The sequence below is a fragment of the Thalassophryne amazonica genome, chromosome 14 (genome assembly GCF_902500255.1).
Source record: "Thalassophryne amazonica chromosome 14, fThaAma1.1, whole genome shotgun sequence".
Lineage (NCBI taxonomy): Eukaryota > Metazoa > Chordata > Actinopteri > Batrachoidiformes > Batrachoididae > Thalassophryne > Thalassophryne amazonica.
The window spans coordinates 80457233-80482059 of NC_047116.1; positions in this window are offsets into that span (position 1 = coordinate 80457233).

The following is a 24827-nucleotide window of genomic DNA, read 5'->3' on the forward strand; positions in this document are numbered from 1 at the left end:
GAGAAAAAAAAATAATTTCATCCATTTTGGAATAAGACGGTGACATAAAATGTGGAAAATGTGGAAAACTCTGAATACTTTCCAGATGCACTATAGACATAATTAACATTACGTCAAATACCTTGAACCTGAAAAAAGGAAGTATAAAGTATTCATGATGAGGATGTGAAATGAATGCCATCAAAGAGTTCACCCTTAATTATCTCCTGATGACTGATACACCAGGATGGAGATAAAGAATTGCCCTCTGTGCAAGCATCCATTTGTCCATCTGTGAGTTTGTTCTTTCAACACTATAACTTATGAATGCCTTCTGCAATTCATCCCAAATTTGATGAGCATAGTCATATAGTATGTGTCCTCACCCTGTGAATGTTGAGGCCATCTAACAGTCAGGACTTTTTGTTAAGGCCACTGTTGACTCTGTACATTATCCTTGTTGAACAGTATATATGACATAGAATAGAAGAGAATAGAAACAAACATGTTTATTGTCATATTATCATTGCATTTCTGAAAAAAAAAAATCTGGTGGCATTTTCCAAACAGCTCTAAAAAAACAGCTTTAAAAACAACAAACAGCTTTACAAGATGACAGACACCCTTAAATACAACAACAAAAAATAAAGTGTGACAGTGCAAAAAGGTGCTCAATAACTTACAGTTGTGCTCAAAAGATTCCATACCTTGGCAAAATTTTGGGGAGGTTTTTTTGGCCATTTTTTATATAACAACACAAACCTTTTTTTTTTTTTTACACTCATGGTTATTGGTTGGGTGAAGCCATTTATTGTCAAATAACTGTGTTTACACTTTTGAAATTATAATGACCACAGAAACTACCCAAATGACCCTGATCAAAACTTTACACACCCCTGTTCTCAATACAGTGTATTGCCCCCTTTAACATTAGTGACAGCTTGGAGTCTTTTGTGGTAGCTGTGGATGAGGCTCTCTGATGGTAAATCTCTAATCACAGACACATAAGCCTACAACTTCTTGTTTGTCTGGGTGTCTTGGTGGCTTTCCTTACTTACTCTTCTCCTTGTTGCACAGCCACTCAGCTTTTGAGAACTGTCTGCTCCACACAGATTTACCATAGAGTGTCATACTGTTTGTATTTTTTCATAATTGATGAGAAAAAAAAAAAAAGTCCAAGATATTCAGTGGCAGCTTTACCATGAAGGGTTCATTTAGTAATGAAGGGTTTGTTATTTGGATATATAACAACATCCTTTTTTGTGACAATACTTTCAGTACAGAAAGGAATATAGTCTGTAATTGTCTCAGTTGCAGTCAAGGTCCTGGCTGTGAAATATGTTCCAGGCTGTACTGAGAAAACAGCCTTATAGGGGCTCAATACTGTCGTTAGACCATACTGTTACCCGTTTTGTCTTTGGATTAGAGCTCTTTAATACAGACCTGTATGAAGATAATAAATGAACAGTGCTATGGTCCGAGTTGGCTACAGGGGGCCTCAGGGTGGCATTGTAGGCATTTTTCACATTACTATAGCATTTGTCTAGTATGCTGTTATTTTGTGTAGCACATCTCACGTATTGTTCGTAATCCGGTAGCAATAGTTCCAATTTACAGTGATTGAAGTTACCCAGAATAAAAACTGGCACGCCCGGTGTGCATTGCAGCTGATCGTGTATACAGTCAGCTGTAAGACACGCAGCCCTTGTTGTGTTTGCGCTGGGGGGGGCATATGCCAGATATAGGATAATATTCCCAAACTCCCTAGGTAGATACCAGGGCCTCAAGGATAGGCAGAGGAGTTCAGCGTCAGGGGTACATACTGTTGCTCTCACCGTAACCTGTTGACACCATTTGTCATTTACGTAGACCCCAATGCTTCCACCTCTGCTCTTCCCTGAGGCTGATGTTCTGTCCGCCTGAAAAAATGAAAATGCTAATGCTTAGTGCGGTAGGAAAGTTTTGACTGTATTATTTAATGCACATGTTGATAGTCTGTTACTGAATGTCAGTGTTTGTGGGTGGGGATGAGGGTGGAGTGATGGAGGCTACAGGTCTGGGGAAAAAGCTGTTTCTTAGCCTGTTAGTCTGTGTCCTTATAGTGCGATACCTCATCCCCAATGGCAGAGGAACAACAAGGGAATGTTCCGGGTGGCTGTTATTCTTACAGAAGGTCCAGAGGATTGTAGGAGTTGAGTTCCTCAATTTAGACCCAGTGTATCTTGAGCACTTGCAGAGGAAAGCCATTGCAGAAACTGTGATGATGAAGTGGCATAGAGGAAGATTTTCTTTAAAAGAAGACCTGAAAGCTTAGCTATAAAGTGTCAGAATGTACATCTGAGATGCAAGCCTAGATTTGATCTGTTTTGGTGAAAGAATATCCTTCTCTGCTCTACTCCATGATGAACCTAAGGGCCCCTTCACACATAGTGTGAAGTTTGGTCAACATCTGGTCGATTATGGTGAAACAGCGTAAAAATTAATGTACCACAAAACTTCGACGGCCAGTGTTTTTCAGGCAGGAACAGTGCCAGGTGCAGCACATGGTGCTGCTTATGTGGAAGGAATAAAATAAAACCAGCTGGAACATGTGGAACCACATAATGCCACTTATGTGGAATAAATAATCATTCATATTTTGTAAAAAAAACGAGAAAAAAACCCAAACATTCTGCCATGGTATGTCAACTTTTGAGCACACCTGCATACCCTGGACTCCACAAGTTTAACACAGATTTAGACAAATTTGTGAACAATTTTGAGAGGAATAGGTCTTTTGTGTATAGAAAATGTTTTAGATCTTTGAGTTCAGCCCATGAAAAAATGGTAGCAAAAACAAAAGTGTTGCATTTTTTTTTTGTTTTGTTCAGTGTATGTTTTGTATATACTGCAACATATCACATTTGGCTTCATATATGCTACACGGAGTTAAAAAACAAACAAACAAAAGCAAAACAAAACCAAGAGTTAAAAAAAGAAATTCATAACAGTGGTTAAGCTGGATAATTACTTGGTAACTTCTCACCAGGGTTCTAACTTGGACCATTTTCATCCCGAATCTGAATAAAAGGCAGAAAATGAATGAATGAATGATTAAATGTAAATTTGTCAAAGTTGACCAATTTCTAGTTTATATATACATTGGACAGTTAATTAATGCTGATAGAAGCTTCTGTTGTCTTCAGTTCTCAGTTTACTCTCCTTGCTGGCCTTGTGTTATGTCACTATAAGTCTGATAAAATGTAGTGGTGATTGAAATGTGGGTTCATGAAGCTTTTTGATTTGCCATATTTTCCACAAACAACAAAGCTGATGCTGAGAAAGTGACAAGTTTCCCAAACACTTGAACTTCTTTGTAAAAGTTTGTTATTATTATTATTTTTCTAAGGCAGAAAATGTAAATATTACATTTTTGTTGAGCCCTTGCTGTGTAATCAAATATTTTAAAGTATTTTGTGTGAGTAAATATTTGTGACAAATATGTACTTTCAATTCATGTCAATAGTCACAACAATGAAAAATACAAAGCGAGAGGAAATAAAGTGAAATTTCAGATGAATTTGCCAGCATTTCCAATTAATTTCTTGATTTTAGCATATGACAGCCTTTGTGATAAGATAAGATAAGATAAGATCAAATTTATTTTCTTATCCTGAAGGAAATTATTTTGCCAGAGTACTGAAACAGTAAACGGTGTGTGAAATGACTGGACGACATTTGCACAAGATGTTTGACAATATTGCACATAACTCTGAATAACTGAATACAGTGAGGAAAATAAGTATTTGAACACCCTGCAATTTTGCAAGTTCTCCCACTTAGAAATCATAGAGGGGTCTGAAATTTTCATCTTAGGTGCATGTCCACTGTGAGAGACATAATCTAAAAAAATCATCTGGAAATCACAATGTATGATTTTTTTTAAATAATTCATTTGTGTGTTACTGCTGCAAATAAGTATTTGAACACCTACCAACCAGCAAAAATTCTGGCTCTCACAGACCTGTTAGTTTTTCTTTAAGAAGCCCTCTTATTCTGCACTCTTTACCTGTATTAATTGCGCCTGTTTGAACTTGTTACCTGTATAAAAGACACTTGTTCACACACTCAATCAATCACACTCCAACCTGTCCACCATAGCCAAGACAAAAGAGCTGTCTAAGGACACCAGGGACAAAACTGTAGACCTGCACAAGGCTGGGATGGACTACAGGACAACAGGCAATCAACTGTTGTGATTATTTATTAGAAAGTGGAAGAAACACAAGATGACTGTCAATCTCCCTCGGTCTGAGATTCCATGCAAGATCTCACTTTGTGGGGTAAGGGTGATTCTGAGAAAGCTCAGAACTACACAGGAGGACCTGGTCAATGACCTGAAGAGAGCTGGGACCACAGTCACAAAGATTACATTAGTAACACATGATGCTGTCATGGTTAAAATCCTGCAGGGCAGCAAGGTCCCCCTGCTCAAGCCAGCACATGTCCAAGCCCATTTGAAATTCACCAGTGACCATCTGGATGATCCAGAGGAGGCATGGAAGAAGGTCATGTGGTCAGATGAGACCAGAATAGAGCTTTTTGGAATCAACTCCACTTACCATGTTTAGAGGATGGGAACAACCCCAAGAAAACCATCCCAACTGTGAAGCATGGGGATGGAAACATCATACTCTAGGGGTGCTCTTCTGCAAAGGGGACAGGATGACTGCACCGTATTGAAGGGAGGATGGATGGGGTCATGTATTGCAAGATTTTGGCAAACAACCTCCTTCCCCCAGTAAGATCATTGAAGATGGGTCATGGCTGGGTCTTCCAGCATGACAATTACCCCAAACACACATCCAGGTCAACTAAGGATAGGCTCCGTAAGAAGCATTTCAAGGTCCTGGAGTGGCCTGGCCAGTCTCCAGACCTGAACTCAATAGAAAATCTTTGGAGGGAGCTGAAACTCCAAACCTGGAAGATGTGGAGAAGATCTGTATGGAGGAGAGGACCAAAATCCCTGCTGCAGTGTGTGCAAACCTGGTGAAAAACTACAGGAAACGTTTGACCTCTGTAACTGCAAACAAAGGCTACTGTACCAAATATTAACATTGATTTCCACAGGTGTTGAAATACTTATTTGCAGCAGTAACATACAAATAAATTATTTAAAAAAATCATACATTGTGATTTCCGGATTTTTTTAATTTTTTAATTTTTATTTTTTTTAGATTATGTCTCTCACAGTGGATGTGCACCTAAGATGAAAACTTCAGATCCCTCCATGATTTCTAAGCGGGAGAACTTGCAAAATCGCAGGGTGTTCAAATCCTTATTTCCTCACTGTAACTCTGAATATCTCTGTTCATGATGTATTCATCCTGCAAAAGTGGAAGGAATTATACTGTCTGATTGCCACAGGTAGGAAAGACCTCCTGTGGCATTCTGTGGTGCACCTTGGTGGTCTCAGTCTATGGCTGAAGGTGCTCTGACAACACCTTCAGCCCGCAGCATGCAGCAAGTGGGAGGTGTTGTCTGGATGCTGAACAGTTTCCTCAACATCCTCCTCTCTGACACCTGCACCACAGACTGCAGCTCAACCCCTGGGACAGAGCCAGCACTACTGGTGAGATTGTTGAGACTGTTCGTGTCAGCTGCCTTTAGCCTGCTGCCCCAGCACACTACAGAGTAGAAGATGATGCTATAGACCAAAGAGTGATAAAATATCTGAGACTCGTAAGGAAGTACAGTTGGTTCTGAACTTTCTTATACACATCATCAGTCCAGTACAGTTAATTGTCTATGAGGACACCCAGGTAATTGTAGCAGTCCACAATGTCCATCTGTGTTTCATTGATAGTAACTGGGTTCGGACAGGTCTTTCATATTCTGAAGTCCATCACCTGCTTCATCGTCTTAGATACAGTGGTATGTAAAAGTTTGGGCAACCCTGATTATTTCCATGATTTTCCTTTATAAATCATTGGTTGTTTGGATCAGCAATTTGAGTTAAATATAGCATATATCAGACAAACACAGTAATATCCCATATGGAAAAGATATACATAAATTTATAAAGTTTGTATCTGTACTATCTGGAACTTGTAAGTAATGCATGTGACAATCAAACCAGATATGAGATCCTAAGTAAATTTGTACAATATGCAACTTATATAAATTGGGAACTTAAAAGAACAATATATGACAGTAATTCCACATACAGAATCCTTAGTAGATATCTGCAATATCAAACTGAGACTTATAAGCAAAACACATGTCAAACATAAAGTTTATTACTGGAATTGATGTAATTTATTGTAAGTTTTTTTTCTATTTCTTTTCCATATCGGATATGAGAAGTGAAATGAAGTTTATAGGATTTGTTGTGTGGGCCGCTGAAGAGGAGGTACTGCTCCAGGCACCAGAGGGCGCTGCCGCCTCACAGGAGCAGCCAGGGTGACAGCTGTCACCCATCACCTGAGACAGCTGACAGCAATCATCAGAGGGGTATATCAGCAGGACGGCATCTCCACCTCATTGCCGAGATATCGTTTCTACCGAGGAGGTAACGTATCCAGCCGACTATATCAACCTTGAATACTTTTTGCCTTTATACAGAGAGAGAGAAGAGCAGCAGGAGACAGTGTTGGATAAGTACTCACACTCCTGCACTTCAGTGTTTACTTGACGAGAGGGGGAGGTGGTGTTACCACCGTCCGTGTTGCTGGGTGCAGCGCACCCACCTCTGACTGTTTTTGTTCCTCGCCAGCAGTACCAGATCCGACAAGCGGAGGCAGTGGTCACCTGGGAGTTCGGGACTTGGCGGCTCCAGTATTCCCGGGGTTCGGTGGCGGTGGAAATCGAGTGGTTCCGGTTCGACTTGGACAGACGTCTCCTACCTTCGAGCCTGCCCACACGACACCATTGGAATTCGGCTTGTTCCCGAAATTGTAATCTGTTGTGTTTGTTGTGCGAGTTTCACAACAGTAAAGCTTTGTTATTTGACTTACTCCATTGTCTGTTCATTTGCGTCCCCTGTTGTGGGTCCGTGTTCCTACACTTTCACAACAGGATATCTCGGCCAGCTTCATGGATCCCGAGGGGCGTCAACCGGCTGTTGAACGGCCAATGGAAGAACAGGGCGCACAGGCGTCCGCAGGAGGGGTGATCGGTGAGTTGCAGCGGATCCTCACCGCTTTCACGACTCGGTTGGATTTGATGACCGAGCAAAACGTCCTCCTGAACCGCAGGGTGGAGGCTCTCGCCGCGCAGGTGGAAGCGCGTCCTCCGGGCACCGCTGCGGCTCTCCCTCCCGTCGACCCTGTGCGTAACAGTGACGTTCCACTGGTCGTTCAACGACCCCTCCCACCTTCCCCTGAAGCATACATAAGCCCCCCAGAGCCGTACGGAGGCTGTGTGGAGACATGCGCGGATTTCCTTATGCAGTGTTCGCTCGTCTTCGCACAGCGTCCCGTCATGTACGCGACCGACGCTAGCAAAGTAGCTTATGTGATAAATCTGCTTCGTGGTGAGGCACGCGCTTGGGCTACAGCGCTCTGGGAGCAAAATTCACGGCTCCTTCAGACATATGATGGGTTTGTGAGGGAGTTCAGAACAGTGTTCGATCACCCTAATAGAGGGGAGACCGCTTCAGCCGTGCTGCTGTCAATGAGACAGGGGTGCCGGAGCGCAGCTGCCTATGCAGTCGACTTCCGCATCACGGCTGCGAGGTCCGGCTGGAATAGCACTGCCCTCCGCGCCGCCTTTGTAAACGGACTGTCGTTGGTCCTCAAGGAGCACCTGGTGGCTAAGGACGAACCGCAGGATTTAGATGGGCTCATCGATCTTGTCATACGATTAGACAATCGGTTAGAAGAGCGCCGTCGGGAATGAGACGAAGGGCGTGGCCGGGCACGCGTCGTCCCTCTCCCTTCCGGTTCCGACCGCGTTCCGCCCTCCCCACGCTCCACGGCCCCTGCGCTCCATGCGGTTACAGCCCCCCCTGCTGACGAAGCTATGGACACGAGTAGGGCAACATTTAGGGCACCGGTTACACAAAGGAGGCTGGCCCATGGGGCGTGTTTTGTTTGTGGCTCGATTGAGCATCAATTAAGAGACTGCCCCGAGCGGTTAAACACCAACGCCCGCCCCTAGAAACTGGGCTAGGGGTGGGCCGAGACATTCACGTGGGACACACCCACATCGCCACACGACTCCCAGTTACCATCCTGTATGAGGATTTAACCCTGAAGGCCCCAGCACTGGTGGACACGGGCTCAGAAGGGAATCTGCTAGACAGCAAATGGGCCAGGGAGATAGGGTTCCCTCTGGTGGCGCTTACCTCGCCTGTGCAGGTACGGGCGCTAGATGGCTCCCTACTCCCTCCAATCACTCACAAGACACCACCAGTAACTCTGGTGGTGTCGGGGAATCACCGGGAGGAGATCGAGTTTTTTGTGACTCCGGCCATCTCCCGTGTGATTTTAGGGTTCCCCTGGATGTTAAAACACAATCCCCGGATCGATTGGCCGTCCGGGGTAGTGGTTCAGTGGAGCGAGACCTGCCATCGGGTATGTTTAGGTTCCTCGGTTCCTCCCGGTTCCCAGGCCAGGGAGGAGGTCAAAGCCCCGCCCAATCTAGGGACGGTTCCGGTGGACTACCATGACCTTGCGGAGGTGTTTAGCAAGGATCTGGCGCTCACCCTTCCCCCGCACCGCCCGTATGATTGTGCCATTGATTTGGTTCCAGGTGTTGAGTTCCCGTCCAGTAGGCTGTACAACCTCTCACGACCTGAACGCGAATCAATGGAGACCTACATCCGGGACTCTTTGGCTGCCGGGTTGATCCGGAATTCCACCTCCCCGATGGGTGCGGGTTTCTTTTTTGTGGGGAAAAAGGATGGCGGATTACGTCCATGCATCGATTACAGGGGGATGAACGAAATCACGGTTCGTAACCGATACCCCTTACCCTTGTTGGATTCGGTGTTCACGCCCCTGCATGGAGCTAAGATATTCACCAAGCTTGATCTTAGGAATGCGTATCACCTGGTTCGGATCCGGAAGGGAGACGAGTGGCAGACGGCATTTAACACCCCGTTAGGTAATTTTGAGTACCTGGTCATGCCGTTCGGTCTTACAAACGCTCCCGCGACGTTCCAAGCATTGGTTAATGATGTCTTGCGGGACTTCCTGCACTGATTCGTCTTCGTATATCTTGACGACATACTCATCTTTTCTCCGGATCCTGAGACCCATGTTCGACATGTACGTCAGGTCCTGCAGCGGTTATTGGAGAACCGGCTGTTTGTTAAGTGCAAGAAGTGTGAGTTTCACCGCACCTCTTTGTCCTTCCTGGGGTTCATCATCTCCCCCAACTCTGTCACTCCTGATCCGGCCAAGGTTGCGGCGATGAGAGACTGGCCCCAACCCACAAGCCGTAGGAAGCTGCAACAGTTCCTCGGCTTTGCTAATTTCTATAGGAGGTTCATTAAGGGCTACAGTCAGGTAGTTAGCCCCCTGACAGCCCTGACCTCACCAAAAGTCCCCTTCACCTGGTCGGATCGTTGCGATGCCGCGTTCAAGGAGTTGAAACGACGCTTCTCGTCTGCACCCGTTCTGGTGCAGCCCGATCCTAGTCGCCAGTTAGTGGTTGAAGTGGACGCCTCGGACTCAGGGATAGGAGCTGTGCTGTCCCAGAGCGGGAAGACCGATAAGGTCCTTCATCCGTGTGCCTATTTTTCCCGCAGGTTGACCCCGGCCGAACGGAACTATGACGTCGGCAATCGAGAGCTCCTTGTGGTGAAAGAGGCTCTTGAAGAGTGGAGACATCTGTTGGAGGGAACGTCTGTGCCATTCACGGTTTTCACTGACCACCGGAACCTGGAGTATATCAGGACCGCCAAGCAGCTGAATCCCAGGCAAGCCCGCTGGTCACTGTTCTTCGGCCGTTTTGACTTCCGCATCACCTACCGGCCCGGGACCAAGAACCAGAGATCGGATGCCTTGTCCCGGGTACACGAAGACGAAGTCAAAACGGAGTTGTCGGATCCACCGGAACCCATCATCCCGGAGTCCACTATCGTGGCCACCCTCACCTGGGACGTAGAGAGAACCGTCCGGGAGGCCCTGGCACGAAGCCCGGACCCCGGGACTGGACCGAAGAACAGACTTTACGTCCCACCAGAAGCTAGGGCTGCAGTCCTGGACTTCTGTCACGGCTCTAAGCTCTCCTGTCATCCAGGGGTGCGAAGAACCGTGGCAGTTGTCCGGCAGCGCTTCTGGTGGGCGTCCCTGGAGGCCGACGTCCGGGATTATATCCAGGCCTGTACCACCTGTTTCAGGGGCAAGGCCGACCATCGCAAGGCTCCGGGACTGCTACAGCCGCTGCCCGTGCCTCATCGCCCCTGGTCCCACATCGGCCTGGATTTTGTCACGGGCCTTCTGCCGTCCCAGGGAAACACCGTCATCCTCACGATAGTGGACCGATTCTCCAAGGCGGCCCACTTCGTGGCCCTCCCGAAGCTCCCAACAGCCCAGGAGACGGCAGACCTCCTGGTCCACCACGTCGTCCGGCTGCATGGGATTCCATCATACATCGTCTCCGATCGTGGTCCCCAGTTCTCCTCGCATGTCTGGAGGAGCTTCTGCCGGGAACTGGGGGCCACGGTCAGTCTCTCGTCCGGATACCACCCCCAAACCAACAGGCAAGCAGAGCGGGCCAATCAAGAGATGGAGCAGACCCTGCGCTGCGTGACAGCCGCGCACCCGGCGGCCTGGAGTACCCATCTGTCCTGGATCGAGTATGCCCACAACAGCCAAGTGTCGTCAGCCACCGGCCTCTCCCCCTTTGAGGTGTGTTTGGGGTATCAGCCCCCGTTGTTTCCGGTGGTTGAGGGAGAGGTCGGTGTGCCCTCGGTCCAGGCCCACCTACGAAAGTGCCGTCGGGTGTGGCGTGCCACCCGCTCTGCTTTGCTGAAGGCCCGGATGAGGACAAAGGCCCATGCAGACCGTCGGCGAACCCAGGCCCCTACATATCGTCCCGGGCAGGAAGTGTGGTTGTCCACCAAGGACATCCCACTACAAGTGGCCTCCCCGAAATTGCAAGATAGATACATAGGTCCTTTCAAGATCCTCAAGGTCATCAATCCCGCCACAGTGAGGCTTCAGCTTCCGGCCTCACTGCGGATCCATCCAGTGTTCCACGTGTCAAAGATCAAGCCCCATCACACCTCGCCCCTATGTACACCCGGTCCGGCACCACCTCCTGCCCGGATCATCGATGGCGAGCCGGCTTGGACTGTGCGCCGGCTTTTGGATGTCCGATGGATGGGCCGGGGCTTTCAATATCTGGTGGACTGGGAGGGGTACGGTCCCGAAGAACGCTCCTGGGTGAAGAGGAGCTTCATCCTGGACCCGGCCCTCCTGGCCGACTTCTATCGCCGCCACCCGGACAAGCCCGGTCGAGCGCCAGGAGGCGCCCGTTGAGGGGGGGTCCTGTTGTGTGGGCCGCTGAAGAGGAGGTACTGCTTATAGCTTCCAGTGAGAATCTGGATTCTGGTTGAAGGTATTTTGGACCATTCTTCTTTACAAAACATCGCAGGTGTGTTGGTTTCCAAGCATGGACAACCCACTTAAAATCACACCACAGATTTTCAATAATATTCAAGTCTGGGGACTGAGATGACCATTCCAGAATGTTGTACTTGTTCTTCTGCATAAATGCCTTAGTAGATTTTGAGCAGTGTTTAGGGTCATTGTCTTGTTGAAAGATCCAGCCCCTGCACAAGTTCAACTTTGTCACTGATTCTTGAACATTGCTCTCAAGAATCTGCTGATATTGACTGGAATCTATGTGACCCTCAACTTTAACAAGATTCCCAGTACCTGTACTGGCCACACTGCCACACAGCATGATGGAACCACCTCCAAATTTTACTGTAGGTAGCAAGTGTTTTTGTTGGAATGCTGTGTTCTTTTTCAGCCATGCATACCACCCCTTGTTATGTACAAATAACTCAATTTTAGTTTCATCAGTCCACAGCACCTTATTCCAAAAATGAAGCTAGCTTGTCCAAATGTGCTTTAGCATACGTCAGGTGACTCTTTGTAACGTGTATGCAGAAAAGGCTTCCTCTACATAACTCTCTCATCCCACATCTCCTTGTGCAAAGTGCGCTGTATAGTTGAATGATGCACAGACACACTATCTGCAGCAAGATCATGTTGCAGGTCTGTGGGTTGACTATGACTGTTCTCACCATCCTTCACTTCAGGTTATCTGAGATTTCCCTTGGCCTGCCACTTCGGGCCTTAACTAGTACTGTGCCTGTGGTCTTCCATTTCCTCACTATGTTCCTCACAGTGGAAAATGACAGCTGAAATCTGAGATAGCTTTTTGTATCCTTCCCCAAAACCATGATGTTGAACAATCTTTGTTTTCAGGTCATTTGAGAGTTGTTTAGAAGCTCCCATGTTGCCACTCATTAGAATAGAATGCAAAGAGGAGAAACATTTGTAAATGGCCACCTTGAATACCCTTTCTCATGATTGGATTCACCTGTGTAAGGAGGTCAAGGGTCAATGAGCTTACCAAACCAATTTTGTGTTCCAATAATTAGTGCTGAATGTATTCAAATCAATAAAATGACAAGGGTGCCCAAATTTATGCACCTGCCTAATTTTGTTTAAATAATTATTGCACATATTCTGTAAATACTAGAAACTTCATTTCACTTCTCAAATATCGTGTGTACATATGCTATATGATATGTTAACTGAAATTTCTGATCCAGGACAACCAATGATTTATAAAGGAAAATCATGAAAATTATCAGGGGTGCCCAAACTTTTGCATCAACTGTAGTTGAACTGCAGGGCATTTAGTCCATGCCACTCCACAAACCTGTCCACCACACTCCTGTACTCAGACTCCTGATCACCACCAGTGCAGCCCACCATGGCAGAGTTACCCAAAAACCTTTGCAGGTGGCAGAACTGTAACCAGAACCTGAAGTCTGAGGTGTAGAATGTGAAACAAGAAGGGAGATAGGACCAATCCCCTCTCATGCCCACGTGTGCTCTTGATAGTGTTGGATGTAATGTCTCAAAGCCTCACATACTGTCAGTGGCCTGTGAGGTAGTTGGTAATCCAGGCCACCAGTGGAGCCTCCACCTTCGTGTCATGTAGCTTATTGCTGAGCAAGACAGGCCAGATGGTGTTGAATGCACTAGAGCATTAAGATGATGGCATCATCCACTCCCCTATTTGGGATGGTATGCAAACTGCAGGGGGTCCAGTGATGATTCAACAATGGAGGTGCCTCAAGAGGAGCCTCTCAAGTGACTTTATAACATGTGATGTTAGGGCCACAGGTCTGTAGTCATTAAGTGTATTGGGGCTCTTCTTCTTGGGCATGTGGACCAGTCATGAAGTTTCCCACTACTCAGGATCAACCATCTGGCTCAGGCTCAAGTTGAAGATGTGCTGGAAAATCCCACACAGCTGGATGGAACATCCCCTTCAGCACTCTGGGGTTGAGGCCGCCAGGACTTGCAGTCATTCCTGGATACAGGTGACTAAATCTCTTCTCACATACTCAGCAGGTGATGGTGATGGGAGGCATCAAGGCAAGTAAGGAGTAGTGGAGCTAGGGTAGTGGGGGTAGGTTGTTGGGAGGAGGGGGTGGTAATAATTGGGGTGTGAGGTGAGTGAGGAAGGGAGCAATGAGTGGAGTTGGGGGAAGGGTGGGAAGAGTCCATGTTGTCAAACCTGTTGAAGAACAGGTTTGGCTCACTGGCTTCATGTATATCTCCTTCCATCATCTGTTCCTCCTTCTTACCATAACCAGTGATGGTTCTCATCCAACTCCACACCTCCCTCATGTTGTTCTGCTGGAACTTGATCTCCAGCTTCCTACTGTAACTGTCCTTTCCCTCTGTGATGTTTTTCCAGCTTCCAGCCTTGAGGTCCTTGAGCATCCACAGTTTGTTACTGGGGTCATGACATCCAGTCTTATTTGGGATGATATTGTCTGTACAGAAGTTGATATAATCAAATATGCAGTCTGTAATGCTTTCAATGTCCTCTCCCTGCGCATCACCAAGCATACCCTAATCGGTCACCTCAAAATATTCAAGAACAAGTCATCTGCCTCCTGTGACGAACTCCAAGACCACTCTGGTGATCACAGGTTGCCGCCGAACTGCAGGAATCTAAAATGGCTCTAAATAGACGAGGTTATGTACCGCTTTGCTGAGCGAGGGGAGGGCTGTGACACTGTATACTTCTTTGACATTAGCATACAGCAGGTCTATTGTCTTATTGTCTCTTGTTTTATAATCAATAAACTGCTTGAAAGTGGGAAGGGATGTTGAAAGGGTAACTTAGTTAAAATCCACAGAGATGGCAACGAAAGCACTGGTATGCAGCGTCTCCAGGCTCGCCATTGTGGAGGTGATGATATCACTGGCCTACAATGCATCTGCTGCCGGTGGGATGTAAACAATAAGGACAGTGGTGTGGAAAAACTCCCTCTGCAAATAATAAGGATGAAGACTCACTGCCAAGAGCTCAATGTCTGGTTTACACACACGGTCCTTTAGTGTAACGTGTCCGGGATTGCACCACTTGTTGTTTGCATAGACAGTGACTCCTTGCATTTCTTTTTGCCACTGTCAGCGCAACTCTGGTCCTCTCGCACCAACTGAAAGTCACGGAAACTCACTGCAGAGTCTGGTACATTTTTGTGCAACCATGTCTTCATGAAGTACAACACTGAACACTGTCGCTCCTCATAAGTGATGTTAATTTGTCCATTTTGTTTGCCAAAAGTCTTACTTTCCCCATCACAATATAGAAGGATAGATACAGTCGATATCTCCTCTCCCTTTGCCACCCGTCTCCTCCCGGCTCTACAGCCCCGTATTTCTTCCACAGTTCTTGAGGGATATCATGTCTTTCCCTGTTCTGGCCACTTCAATGGAGCTCCATCAGTTGATCCCTTGTGTAAAAAGGACCCCTGTCGCGCCTCCCTATGGTTGGAACTGGCTCAAGAAAAGTACTCCAAACACCAGGAAAATGATCAATAAGAGTGACGCAGCATGTATTCACTGGCCAATAAATTCTTAAAAACGATTAAATTTAAAAGTGAGGAAGAAAAAGTACAGTAAATATTTGTTAAAATACATGATGACGAGTATCACTCTGCCAGGCAGCTGTCCATAACAGCTCTATCTGGGGAAAAAAAAAAAAAAAAACTGACACTGAGTTTTGCAATAGCACTAATTATGTCCCCTATTTTAATAATCTATAGTGCACAGTCTAAAGTGCATAGCACAAATGCATCTGGGGCATGTCAAGCTCCACTTAGCACAAAGTTGGGTGCAGGACAAAATCAGGTGTCATTTAGTCACTACTATAGTCATCTGTATACTTTGGGCATAACATGAAGAAAGCAGGGTGGCACAGTGGATTTGTGGATAGCAGTGGTGTCTCACAGCAAGAAGGTCACGGGATCGCTTCCCACCTAGTCCTTTCTGTGTGGAGTTTGCATGGTCACCCTGTGTTGGTGTTGGTTTCCTCTGGGTGCTCCTGCATTCTCCCATTTCCAAAGACATGCAGGTTAGGTGAATTGATGACTCTATATTGACTGTAGATGTACCCATGTGTGTGAATGAGTGTGTCGGTTTATATTTGGCCCTGCGATAGACTGGCGTCCTGTCTGTCCTGTCCAGGGTGTGCCCAGTTCATGCCCTATGACTACTAGGATTGTCTCCAGCCTGCCTGTGACTCTTGATTAGAGTAAGTGAGTATAGAAAATGAATGAATGAAGACAGCAATAAGGGTGTCATAGCTGTGAATAAACAGGTGCGCAAGCAATGGTTAAATTGCTATTTAAATGGCAAACTCAGAAGTGAGAACCTTCTGGTAAGGAGAAGGTTCTGTGTGTCAATTATTAAGCACACAGATGAGAGTAGCAGACACCACCACCAGTATAAATAGTTGTTGAGCAGCCAGTTTGCTCTGTGTAAGCCTGATCTCAGAAGCTAAGCAGAGTGGGTCTTGGTTAGTACTAGATGAAAGACCTCTTTGAAAGACCATGGGGTGTGTGTGTGTTTCTCTGTGAAAAACTGGTGTTGCAAAAGGAAGGACATCCAGCATAAAACTTGTGTCATATTCCAATACGGATTTGTTCCAGGAACATCTGAAGGTGAGCCAGCTTCTTCAACTTTTCAGCCTGACATTCATGAGCCATGGAGAACAGGAAAATTTGCACCTCGGGCTAAATCTGACGATGTACAGTTGTGGTCTTCAGTTTGCATACACTCATCATTGGCATGAATGTTATGGTAATTTTGGGCTTTATTGATGTCTTTTAATTGTTCTTTTGCCAGAGTGGAATGATTGTACAGTATACATCATGAATGACTTTCAAAACGAAGAATAGGGTGTATGAGTTTGAACTTATTTTGGTCCTTCTCAAATCCACATAGGGTCAAAATTATACATACAGGCTGAAATAAATACATACACTCCCACAGAGGTGTCAAGTAACGAAGTACAAATACTTCGTTACTGTACTTAAGTACACTTTTTAGGTATCTATACTTTACTCCATTACTTATTTTTCTGCCTACTTCTGACTTCTACTCATTACATTTTCACACAAGTATCTGTACTTTCTATTCCTTACATTTTTAAAACAAACAGCCTCGTTACTCTTGGCTTCAGTTTAATGTTTATATATATAGTAGTTATATACATATATATATATTTCACGTCATGTGCGCCTGTAATCAACTTTTCTGCAGCGCGGCTTTGTTTTGAACCTTGAACTAATCAAAGCAGTGGTTCGCCGATTGAAGCAATGCTTCGACCTATTGCTTCGTTTATTCTTTCTTTCGCTTAATTTTCCCCCGCTAAAACCCTAAAGAGCATACTTCTGTGAGTATTATTTACCTTTTCTATGTTAAACCGACCTGTTATGGTCTTCTGAAACAGTTGATAGATGTTTTTTATAACTTAAAAACGGGAGCGACGCTAACGCGTTAGCATGTCTATGGCATTTTCAATGTTAAAACTTAGCATTAAGCAGTTGCAGGTTCTCATACAGTTTGGGTGCATTTGTTTTCAAATTGTAATATTTCTTACATTGATTTTTGTTTATATATTAATAATCTAATGATTATTATATACAATTTTAGAGAAAGAGGAAAAAAGAACCTGAATAGAAACACAACAGAAAATAAAAAGCCACTAACATGAACATACTAAATAAATACATACATATAGAAATAAAATATTGTTCCTGTGGACACCTAATGACTCTTACACCTCCACTTCATCCGTGTCTTATTTATGTTTAATGACAATTTGTGTCGGTCAAACCATATTTTCAATGTGTTAATTTCTTCAGTGATTTCCTCCAGAACTATCTGCCAAACTAGAAAACTGCTGCATCCTAGTAAGAGCAGAATACTACTGGAATGAATTTGAATAAGGAAAGTTGTGGGTTTTTTTGTTTGTTTGTTTTTTCCTCACTAAATGGATGCTGCACTCACTGCAGTTTATTGTCTGGAATAGTCCCAGATTGTATTTCAGAGCTTCTAGAATTGAAACATTTTCGTGCAGGTGGTGTTGGGGGGTAATTTTGGGTTTTGGGTCTTGGGCCACATGTAGAATGAATCAGTTTTAAATTAAGCTTTCAATTCATATAGTGGCATCTACCTTTTTTTTTTTTTTTTTTTTTTTTAAGGTTACTTTATACTTTTATACTTTAAGTAGGTTTTGGAGTACATACTTTTTCACTTTTACTTGAGTAAAGAGGTCAAGTTGATACTTCAACTTTTACCAGCGTGTTTTTAAACTGCAGTATCTATATAGTTCTACTTAAGTAACAAATGTGTGTACTTTTGACACCACTGCACTCCCACTAATATTTTGTTAAAATCACACTTAGCACGAATGAGCACGAATGAAGCTGAATTAGGCCAAATGGGGGGAAAAAACCACAAACTTTGAGGCGCAGTTGGGAGGGACAGATATTCGGACTGCCGTGTATGAATGCCGTACGATCACTTGACTGATTTGTGCACATTCCATGTATGCTTACAAATGCTGTTCAAATGAAGTTTGAACACAGTATGAACACCCAGACTGCTGTTAGAATGGAGTAAGAATATGAAGAATACACTTCAAATGCTATACGTGTGCACTCCAATTGCTACCCAAAGTCTGAAGGTCCAGGAGGCAAACATGGGGGTACCTACTTTGGGTAGCCCCATGTTTCAGCCTGTCGATGGCCGCTCGGAGCGCGGCGTGCCCTCCGCCGCTGTGGGCCATCTTTAATCCAGTTGTAAAGCTCCTTAATCTGTGTGATGCCCAGAGTGTCCTCACCGAAAGCCATCTGAATCTTCCGAATGGTTTCCACCTGGCTGTCTCTCACAGTTTCTGGAAAAATTTGATTCAGCGCTGCTCCAATCGCTCAGCCATTTCCCTGACAATGAAAATCTGATGAGGGGGGTGGACCAGTGCTCACTCAAAGCCTGCCCACAGGCGAAGGACGCAACCGACAGGCATGAAAAAACTCACGCATGCGCACGAAGGTTCAAGCTTGGCTGCTGCAAGTGCACATGATTCAAATCCATATAGGTTTTTTAAAAAATAAAAAGGTTGGATAGTTTTCTAACAGACCTCGTATATCCCAGCATGTTCTCCTTCCACCACTAGATCGTATTACTAACATGGGTGCCATCTCTGATGTGAAGCAGAGAGTTGTCAAATTTGATAGGATCTGTGGATTACACCTGAGCCTACTTTGTTGAAAATTACAAACCTGTCCTTAACCTTGGGTTCTATCTCTAAATGTTTTAAATCTGCAGTGTTTAAACCAATCATTATGAAACCTATCCCAGACTTGAGTTTAATGAAAAACTATAAACTGATATTGAACCTATATTTGCTGTAAAGTGCTTGGAAAAGTGGTTCCACAGCAGCTTGTGGTCCATCTTAATAAGAATAAGCTCTTTGAGCCACTGCGGTTTGCTTTTAGAATGCACCACTCAACAGAAACATTGCTTACCAAAGGGGTGAATGGGCTCGGACTCCACTATGGTGTTACTATGTTAGATCTTAGCACTGTATTTGACACAGTGGATCATTGTCTACTACTGCAGGGGTGGCCAAGTTCGGTCCTCGAGAGCCACCTTCCTGACACTCTTAGTTGTCTCCCTGCTCCAACACACCTGAATCCAATGAAAGGCTCATGAGCCTTTCATTGGATTCACTGAACTTGGGCCACCCCTGTACTACTGGATAGGCTTGAGAATTACTTTGTGATGTAATGTCCTTTTGTGGTTGACATTTTATTTATCTAGTCAATTTCAGTGTGTCCTTTGCAATAATATCACTTCAAATTGTGTTCCTATGAAATATGGGATTGCGTAAGGGTCTGTTTTAGGCCTCCTGCTTTCTCCCAGATACTATGACTTTTTGAGATTAATTTTCATTGTTACGCTGATGATTCTTAGTTGCACATGCTGATACCTGAAGGTAATATCAAGCACATTCAAAATTAGATGATTGCCTGACTTCAGTGACCCACATATTAGAGAAATCACAAGGACTGCTTTCTTCCACCTCTGTAATATTGCAAGTATTTGTCCTATCCTGTCTATGGCTGACACAGAGACTCAGATCCATGCCTTTGTCTCATATAGATTGGATTAGTGCAATGACCTATTCTCTGGCACAGTCCAGCATTAGGGGTCTACAACTTTATACAGATGTTGCTGCTAGAACATTAACTAGAAGCAGAACTTTTGCCCCTGTTACCCCAATTTTGGCCTCATTTCACTGGCTTCCTGTTCCTTCATGGTCAGATTTTAAGGTTTTGTTGCTAACTTACAAAATCCTTCATGGATTAGTGCCTCCCTGTCTTACTGACCTAATTAAACCTTATGTGCCAGCCTGGGTTCTGTATTTCAAGACACACAATTACTATGTGTCCCTAATGTTAAAAATAAGTTTTCTCTTATTGTGTGTCTGTTCTGTGGAACAGTCTGCCTTTTGAGATAAAATAGTTTAATTCTCTGGCGTCATTAAAGTCTAGATTAAAGATTCATCTGTTTTCCCTTTCCGAGGGCTAACATACTTTTCATTTTCAAACCATTTCCCGCTCCTTGTAAATTGCATCATTACCAATGGAGCAGGTCTCACCCTCATTATATATAAATTCTGAGTCTGTTTGAAAATTAAATTGCTTGTTGCTGGCAACCACATTAGTAACCTCAGTGCTACTGCTGGGAACTACTGTTTTAGATGCTGTTACTTCCAGCTGACTGATTTTGGTCTCTTGTCTCTGTCTGAGGTGCTGGGACCTACAGTTTAAGCTTTCTGCTGGATAAACGGATGTTGATCTACAAAATCTGTCAACATCCAAAAATTGAAATGTTTTTAGAATTAGATCTGTTCTGAACTTTAATTTGCACGCTGATTACTTTTTTGTCTGTACTTTGTTTCATTTCTATAGCATCACTACAGTGTCATCTTCTGCTGTAGTGTGCTGGAGCAGCAGGCTGAAGGCAGCTGACACAAACAAATACGCTCATCAGGAGAGCTGGCTCTGTCCTGGGGTTGAGCTGGAGTCTGTGGTGGAGGTGTCAGAGAGGAGGATGGTGAGGAAACTGTCCTCTGGACAGCACTTCCTTGATGCCACACTGATGTCCTGTCAGAGCAACTTCAGCCATAGACTAAGACCACTGAGGTGCATGACATACTTCCACAGGTCTTTCCTACCCGTGCATGAGACTGTATAATCCCCCCTTCTGTAGGATGAATGAAGAATTATTGAAGAGTTATTCACATACTCAGATTATGTGCAATATTATCAAATATCTTGTGCAAATGTCTTCCAGTCATTTCATAAAATTTGTTGTAGTTATTGTAAAAAAAGTTCAGTGTGAAAAAAATGTTCAGTGTGAACTGTTTTGGTACTCTGACAAAATAATTTTCTTTGGGAGAAATTAAGTTGATCTCATCTTATTTGAATGCTACTTGTTCGAATGGTCTAACCATTTCAATTCAATTCATTTTATTCATAGAACCACCAAATCACAACAGAGCTACATTAAGGAGATTAATATGGGTAAGCAATGGCTCCCCCTCTGAGTCTACACTGCTTGAGGTTTCTTTCTTCCTCAAAAGAAGTGAGACAGTTTTTCCCTACCATTGTTGTCCATGCACTTGCTCAAGGGTTTGGTAAGGTTAACCTTTACCCATGTGAAGCACCTTAGGGCCACTTTGTTGTGATTTGGTGCTACATAAATACAACCCCAATTCCAATGAAGTTGGGATGTTGTGTAAAATGTAAATAAAAACAGAATACAATGATTTGCAAATCCTCTTCAACCTATATGAATTGAATACACCACAAAGACAAGATATTTAATGTTCAAACTGTAACTTTATTGTTTTTGTGAAAATATTTGCTCATTTTGAAATGAATGCCTGCAAAACATTTCAAAAAAGCTGGGACAGTGGTATGTTTACACTGTGTTACATCACCTTTCCCTCTAACAACACTTAATAAGTGTTTGGGAACTGAGGACACCCATGATTGCGTATAAAAGGAACATCTCCAAAAGTCTCAGCCGCTCATAAGGAAACATGGGGTGAGGATCACCAACTTTGTGAACAACTGCATGAATAAATAGTCCAACAGTTTAAGAAACAATGTTTCTCAACGTTCATTTGCGAGAAAATTAGGGATTCCATCATCTACAGTCCATAATATAATCAGAAAATTCAGAGAATCTGGAGAACTTTCTACATGTAACCGGCCGAAAAGCAAAACTGAATGCCCATGACCTTTAATCCCTCAGGTGCACTGCATTAAAAAACAACATCATTTTGTAAAGGATCTTACAGCATGGGCTTAGGAACACTTCAGAAAACCATTTTCAGTTAATAAAAGGGTGCTGTGGTCTGAGGAGTCCACATTTCAAATTGTTTTGGAAAGACCTGTGGCCTGTTAAAATGTGGCGCATTATGAAGTGCAAAATACGACAACGGAGACCCAGACTGTTGAACAACTGAAGTCGTACATCAAACAAGAATGGGAAAGAATTCCACCTACAAAGCTTCAACAATTAGTGTCCTCAGTTCCCAACGCTATTGAGTGTTGTTAGAAGGAAAGGTGATGTAAGACAGTGGTAACATACCGCTGTCTCAGCTTTTTTGAAATGTGTTGCAGGGCATCATTTTAAAATGAGCAAATATTGCACCAACACAATAAAATTTGAACATTAAATATATTGTCTTTGTGGTGTATTCAATTGAATATAGGGTTAAAGAGGATTTGCAAATCATAGCATTCTGTTTTTATTTACATTATACACAATGTCCCAACTTACTGGAATTGGGGTTGTACAGTTATTCCACCATGGGCAAAGGAACCATTCAAAGACATCATTAAAATCCCAATATACTATGACATTCATGTCCATGATGAATCTATGTAAACATTTGACCACAACTATATCTGTCCACACAGGTCATATTTCTTTAAATAAGCTTGATCGTGACAATGACTTATCCTCACATGCATGTACACAATGCAGTTCCTTTCCATTATTACCTGTGTTAAACACCATTAAGGCCTCTTGTTAATAAATAAATATAAATCAGCATAACTGAGAGCAGACAGTGTAAAAGTGTGTTCGTATGTGTGAGGTTGCACATTACAGGACATTTGTACTTGAGTGTAACCTGTGTTGTGAGGTGAAGTGGGTTCTCCATGGAGCCAGCTGCTGGCAGATAATATGGCAGGCTGAGCTGTTGCAAGTTGTATTTCCAATTTAACAGGCTGTGCACAGGTGGGAAGAAGCATGAGTGCTTCTGTGAAGGCTCAAATATAATGGCACCTAACTTTAAGCCCACAGAAGCTACTGTGACACCCGGCTGTAACTCAGAGGCAACATGCTGACACTGTTAACGGAGGAGAAGGAATAACAAGCTGCTGTTCACAAGTGCCCTGACTGTATTAGTCTGTTGAAAAGCAAGCAATTCTTTTACACTACAATTACAAGTAAAGCTAGATCATTTGCAACTCTGGTTCTCAGAATGTTTCAATCGTCTTTGTCTGGCCTGTGACATTCATGTCACAGGGTGCTCTCCCTTTCACATAGAGAGGTATCATGAAATGAGGAATCATGAAATGGCTGGAAAAAAGGTGTCTGGTGATACTGATAACTTTTTAGGAGAATCAAAATTCACCTCTATGGGGTCTCAACACTTTCTGTCTTACTATATGGTTGTGAGACTTAGTCACTAACTATTAGCATAAGGCAAATACTAATTGTTCTGTGGTACTAGGTACCTTTGGAAAATCCTTGGATGCTGGTAGAATGAGTTTGCATAAAACTAATGGTTACTTTGGAAGACACAAAGGAAGAGTATCACTTGCATTGTGAGGGACTGTCAAATTTGACATTTTGACCATGCAGGACTTTTCTCTTGGCATGATTCAACACACAGGTACAGAACCAGTTGGAGAATTCTAAGAGGATGCCCATATTTTACCTGGCTACTTTAGACATGGTTATTTTCAATAGGAGATGTGTTGTGTTTGTGACTTGTTGTCCGGGTGCTCCTGCTTCCTCCCACATCCAAAGACATTGCCGGTTAGGTGGATTGGAAACTTTAAAATTGTCCGTAGGTGTGCATACGGGTGTGAATGTGTTTGTTTGTCTATATGTGGCCCTGCGACAAACTGGTATCCTGTCCAGAGTGTACCCCACCTCATGCTCTGTGACTGCTGGGATAGGCTCCAGCTACCCACAACCCTTAATTGGAATAAGTGGTTGAAGATGGTTTCCTTTGCAATTGTCACAGTCCTCGTGTCTCGCTCCTATTTATTATTTTCCTCTTCTTCCCTTCTCATCACAAACAAGGAATATTTGTTTAGCAAGACATGAAAGGGTGAGGTACGGCCAGAGATGTTTCAGAGTGCTAATCCTGTGATGTACAGTTTGAAGTGGATGCATTTGGACAATTTCAAAGACATCTGGAGACAGAATTGCCAGTCGGCCTGCGTTGTCATGGCAGCCAAATGCAGTACTATCCTGTCCTCTTTATCCAAGGAACCTCTGTTTGTAAAATGAAATAAAAAAGCAAAGGCAGATGCAAAATGGATGATGGGAATATTTTCTGTAATTACAAAAAAGATCTGAAGCCAAATAGAATAACTACGTAAAGTAAAAATCACAACATGGACAATTATGACCTGGGACATCTTGTTGGACTAGAAATCAGTTTGATGAGTGTTTCTTCATCCTCCTTGCTCCACTTCCTATTATCATAGTTCAGCTTTCTCAGATGAGTGACAAATTAAATGAAAGCCCATCTTCAAGGGCCAAATGTACTGAGATCCCAGATTATGTGTTAAATTGTGTATGCACTTGAAACTTTTGCATGTTGGGGATGAAACAGTTTTGAGGTTGATTTACTCAGAATAAATGTACAGTTTTTAGCGGCAGTAAGGTGATGTAGGCAGCAATATGTAAATAAAGATTTTGAGCATGTTACTGGCCATAAGAGCAAAATTAAATTAAATGTTAATACAGACAAGCTGAAATTACTTTTCGTGTTCAAAATGGCATCAACAAATTAAATGCAAGCCTAATGGATGAACACTTTTGCAAGGCACTATATCTATCTATCTATCTATCTATCTATCTATCTATCTATAAGTCTCTAATATGTGCATCTATTTTTGGTCATCCTGTTAGACACAGAGGCATTTAATCTTAAAAGTAAAAACATGAAATAAAGTTAAATTTGCCAGATGTTTACAATGAATAATA